Source organism: Centroberyx gerrardi, chromosome 11 (assembly GCF_048128805.1).
Source record: "Centroberyx gerrardi isolate f3 chromosome 11, fCenGer3.hap1.cur.20231027, whole genome shotgun sequence".
NCBI classification, from domain to species: domain Eukaryota; kingdom Metazoa; phylum Chordata; class Actinopteri; order Beryciformes; family Berycidae; genus Centroberyx; species Centroberyx gerrardi.
Window position 1 is genome coordinate 10,171,503 of NC_136007.1, and position 5,623 is coordinate 10,177,125.

General features: G+C 40.7%; 1 long non-coding RNA gene across 1 annotated transcript; it reads right to left on the reverse strand.

Annotated features, from left to right (window-relative positions):
• Positions 1–4,308: 4,308 nt before the first annotated feature.
• On the reverse strand, positions 4,309–5,301 carry LOC144541734 (uncharacterized). Its single transcript, XR_013506843.1, has 3 exons — positions 5,133–5,301; positions 4,805–5,092; positions 4,309–4,681 (listed from the first exon to the last, which is right to left on the reverse strand). It is a non-coding gene; the product is annotated as an uncharacterized LOC144541734 (long non-coding RNA).
• Positions 5,302–5,623: the final 322 nt, after the last annotated feature.

A 5,623-nucleotide genomic window follows, 5' to 3' on the forward strand; every position in this document is an offset into this window, starting at 1 on the left:
TTCATAGCACTCTGACTCGAAGACCAGTTCTTGGTCGATATGCGTTGGTTTTTCTTTGGGGAATTCATGCCTTTACTTCACTAACCCTCATACGTACCTTACGTGACTGGCAAGGAATATCCCTAGTATATTTTTAGGCTTTGTTGTACCCGCCAACCACAGAGCACCTGTTTTTTGCTGTCTTCTACTACCTCAGATCCAAGAAGCGCTCCTTTCTTATTCTGCTTTCAGCTGGTGTATTGTTTGGCTGGCATGAAAACCTGCAGCCTCAGTGGCCCTCCATGGCACATGGTTGCCCATACCTGCGGTACAGGAACTTGTTGGATCTAATCTTTATCAGTATGTCTACTATTGTGCTGTGAAAGTATAAATGTATCATTAATGTGATACTTTATTGATCAATGTAGGGAAATCTTTTCATTTGGCCCCCTGCAGTGATGTCAGAGGTCAGGGTCGGTTACAGACCAGCGCCCTCGAAGCTGGTAGGGATTCAGTGTCTTGATTAAGGACACAAGCAGTTCAGATACTAAACGACACAGGGGCTTGAACTTTCGGCTGATGGACGGTCTCTCGAACTTTGGTGTCCCTGCTGCTGCTGCTGCTGCTGCGTTATTGGTTGTGAATTAGCATGCTCTTATGCCTTACTATAAACACGGGAATTTCTAGGGATTTCTGATGGGATTTTTGGCCATGAATCTGAAAGATATTGGGGACGTTATGTTAGGGACTATTATGTGTTTTTCTCCTGTGTATCCATGTGTGTTTTTGGCTTGGGGATCCGGTGGCTTGATTGCTTTGCAGTCCTCTTCAGGGCTTGCATAATTACATGTCACAGTGTAGGCTGTTAAACGAAATAGAAGTCTACTCTCATTCTATGCCTGGAAATGTGGGCTGAAAGTATTAAAAATTTGCATTTTGCTAAGCTTTAATAGCATTACACAATTTTCTTTTTTTTGCAACAGAAGAGGTGTGAGACTTTGGCTGTGAAATGTGTTGGTGTTTGATGCACAGTAGGTGTTAGCAAGGCAGCTTGTACCATCTGTATCACACTTTAGAAATCATGGTGTATGAGCTGGACAGCACTTGTCTCCATATCCCATTTGAGCTGGCCTTCACCATGTTCATATTATTCTTGGTTAATAGCCTATCTAAAGCAGGGAAGAGAAGATTAGAAGATTACTTTATTTCTCAATTTCCACATGGTAACTGGAATTGGGCGTTTCACATATCAGCCCTGGATACACACATGCACAGCTGCCATAAAACATACTCTGATGATGAGCTACTCTTCTTCTTTATTCTTATCCACGCTCAGCTTTTCTAAAAAAAACATATTATATTATCCTTCTTCTGACTGCTCTTCTCATACTGCGACTGTTTTCACAACAGTGTGTGTGTATGTGTTTATAAAGCATTATTTATGTAAATTATATCTGGGTTTGGCTAAGCCATTCATTTGTCTATCTATGGCTCTGGATTGGGGTGCATCCCTGAGGAGAGGAGAAGAGAGACAGGGAAAGAAGGTTAAAGGAGTGGAGGGGAAGGATGTGGTGCAGCTCTCATTTATTAGTTTGTCTTCAAAGAATTGATTCCCTAAGGGGAACTTGTAGGGAGTTAATAGCTGTGAGCTCTCACTACAAATTAGGATGCTGCCAGTGTTTTGCTGACATACATGAGTAAACAACTGGCCAGTGAGAGAAAATGCAGTACGTGGTAAATCACACATCTAGTGAACAGTACCAAGTATACATTTTGGATGGTGTAATACAATTATGTGTACCATTTGATGCAGTGCATGTGTGTCTGTTTGTGGATGTTATCCCATTTGTGTATGTGCACGTATGCGTGCATTCATGCCTCTATGCATACATGTTTTTTTGCATGCGTCTGTGCATAATAGGTGTGTGTGTGTGTAGCAAATCAATGCCCTCGGGAAATTAATAAAGTATGAACTGAACTGAACTGAACTGCTTGTCCATAAGTCAGTGCTGGAAGCATCAACTCAGTATTTTTGCAAGGAAAACAATTGGCAAATCAGTTTTTCAAAAATAACTTTTAGACTGCTATTTTTAAATTTTCTGTTCAGCATTTTCAAGCGATCCTACACTTGACATTCCTAATCTTTGATCAGTTTGGAAAAAGAGCAGAGAGAATAAGTCTTTGACAGACAGGCTCGGGGTTGTAAAACAGATGGGTGAATCACACCTCCACTTAGTGCGAGTTAGGTTGAGAACAAAACACAGCAAATGTTCCCACTACATTAATTAAGCTTCTGAGCAGTCTTTGTCTATTAATATAATAACAAGATCCTCGCTCCTACTCTGTACGCCTCCGCTAAGTGAGAGAGATGTCGAGATACAGTAACAGACTATATTGGTGGTGAGGGCGCATTTTCTGCCTGTGAAATGAGACTAATTTCCCAGCCTATTAAATCAATTAGGGATGGCAAATCTCTCTCATGATGATGTTTATCAACAGTGAAGCTGCATTGGAGGCTGCTAGCTAACTGGGTAACCACAGGCTGGTGCTCTCACCATGGGGAGCCAAGGATAGACAAGACGAATTTGCGATAATTAAATTCAGAATCTGATCTACAAACCCAATGTAAAATGATACTTTTAAAAGGATCAGATCTGACCTTTTGAATCTTTTGGGAAAGAGGTTATTGAAATTTTATGAATGCCTTTCAATTGGTACGCTACTTTCATGCAAGTCTGTTTATTACATCTGTAGTGTTTATAATCAGTGGAGTGAAATAGCCCATCATTTTGATTCATGATGCATTAAACCTGCAATAAGCGATTTCAGACCCTGTAACCAATCCTGAAACTAACGTGTGCTACGTGGAAAGTTCCGTGAGACTTAATGATATAAACAATGTTGTTTTCACCTCTTTCCTAAAGCTTGTTGTCAAAGTTGGCCCAAGTAATGGCGGAATCGATGAAGCGAGCGAGTAAACGTTTTCCACCGGTGACATTTCTCCGTAGGTACGTTCATTTTAGCCATTAGCCTTCATGCATGGTTTGTCCTTAACGGGCTTCCATCCAGTAGCTTTGCTGTGTGTGTTTACAAAATGTGTTGCAGTTTCTGTCACCCTCTAGTGGTCAGAAAAAAATCGCTTAGTGTAGCTTCTAAGCTCCTAAAAATAATTATATTCCCTTTAGAAATCAAACTCTTAAACAATATATTAAATTAGAAATTGGTAGATTTCAGTTTGAGGTGATGAATTGTTATATTAATATTTTAATAGGTCTGAAGTTGAGGTAAGATTGGATGAGCGACTGAATGGCAAATCAATGTACTATATGTAAGATTTTAACATCAATATATCATTACCACATTAATTTTGAGACATTACTGTGATTACCGTAAACAAACAAAACCCCTGCTGAGAAGATTGTCAGTCTCTACCAGTCTCTACACTGCATTTTCCATTGAGGGCCACCGGGTCGGATTTCGTGTGAAATCTGCTGGATTACTTTACGACACAAAACAGGAACGGTTTTACTTTGTAAGTAAAACACAACTTTATTCCAATTCCTATATTCTAATTGGATGTAATTTCAACTTCACACTAGCTTATCTCGTCAGAATGTATATTTGTTGTTATCATGGGCTGTTATCGGCTCTTACCGTAATTAGTCTAGTCTAGTCTTGTTTATTTATATAGCCCTTTATCACAAGCATGTCTCAAAGGGCTTTACATAGCATCACATAAAGTACGTCATATACATACTACATCATATATACATATATACATATATTTACCTCACATACATCCTATACTATGTCTTATAGGTTACATACTACACCCACAATCACAATCCACTTCCTGGTTTGCATCTCCTTGATCTCTCGGCAAATGTTTTTATCTTGAAATAGATAAAGTGTGAATGTAAATAGGTGGCTGTGATTGAACCGTCGGCACGTCTTATTGTTTTTCTGTTTTGTTTTGTTTTTTTTAAACAAGTAATTAGTTAAGATGCCGACTGACAACAAACAATCGAAGTCCCTGCGCTCGAGTGCAAACAAAGCAGAGGATGAATCAAATAACCATGATGACATCCTACAAGCAATCGAAAGCATGGAACGGAGAATCTCCAAAAACATTAAAAGTTTGGAGGACACTATTGCTGATAAAATAGCTGCCATCAGAGAGAAGATGGAGCTTATTCGACAAGAATTTAAGGAAGACATTGTGGACTTATTCACCCGCGTCTCTAACCTGGAGGCGATCATGGAAGAATCTCCCCCCACAGAGTCTCTGTTGGACTCCGAGGTTGGTGAACTTGATGCGCGACTGAAAGTTTTCGAAAACGGGGGCCCTAGTGCGGCAGGTGAATCTGGTGGCGTAGGAGACATTGCGCTGAATGTGGTAATTAGAAATCTCCCACACAAAGAAAATGAAGTTACACTACACTCTGTGAACTGTCTAATTAAAGATGGGTTGAAAATCAAAGATATAGAGTGTGTGACAGCAGAAAGGAAACAATCACACAGCGATAGACCGGGAGTCATAATTGCCAAATTCAGCTGTCAGGATCACAAGAAAACTGTAATGGACAGAAAGGCAACGCTACAGAAAACAAGATGTACAAGAAGGTGTTCATTAATCACAACATCCCCAAACAGCAGCGAGCTATCGAGTCAAGTTTCTTTGCTATCTTAAAAGAAATGGGAACTGATAAACTCATTGTCCGGGGGGGGGGGCGGGTTGTGAAAACAACCAGGCCTACTCGTAATAACAACATAGCTGGGGAAGCTGGATCTCAGCGGTAGGTCTCATGCGGGTTTTGGAACGAACACCATCATATCACCTGACAATAATAAGACACGTTCACAGTGTATACACCACCTTGGCTTGGATATAATAGGAGTGGCAGAAACACATCTGACTGGAACTCAAGTTGCATCCGTTACTGGATACAGCTGGTTTGGTCAAAACAGGACCAAACTTCATCTTCGGGCGCGTTCTGGATCAGGCAGAGTGGGCATATTTATTAGTGACCGAATATGTATGGACTATCATTGTGAAACTCTTGATGACTCTGTGGAAGGTATCCTGTGGATTAAACTGACTGCTAAACCCCACCTACATATAAGCCAAGTTCTTTCTGTGGCTGTCTATCTACCCCCAGCCAACTCCACCAGGCAGGTGGATGCAGCAGACTTCTATGAGAACCTTCTGACAAATGTCTACAGATTCCAGAAACTTGACCCTTTCTTCATAATGGGTGACTTCAACAGCCGGTTTGCAAATGCTCAGGATTATATTGAGGGGGTGGATGCCATTGGAGAACGGAATATAGTGGACGTCTCTTCAAACTCTTATGGTGAACTGCTTATTCAGTTTCTTATCAGTGCAAATTGTTGTATTCTAAATGGAAGAAAGTACTGCAATAATGACTTTACGTGTGTCAATCAAGGGGTTATCAGTTGTTGATTATATACTGGTTCCCTATGAAAATTTGGACTGGTTTGGTAACTTTAATGTAATTAGGAGCAGGGACCTCTTTACACAGGCAGGCTGTGTGTCTATTATTGATACATCCCGGGTAATCCCAGACCACTCCTGTCTTACATGTTCCATGGCTCTTCCAGCACTGTCAACACCTCCCCCCCA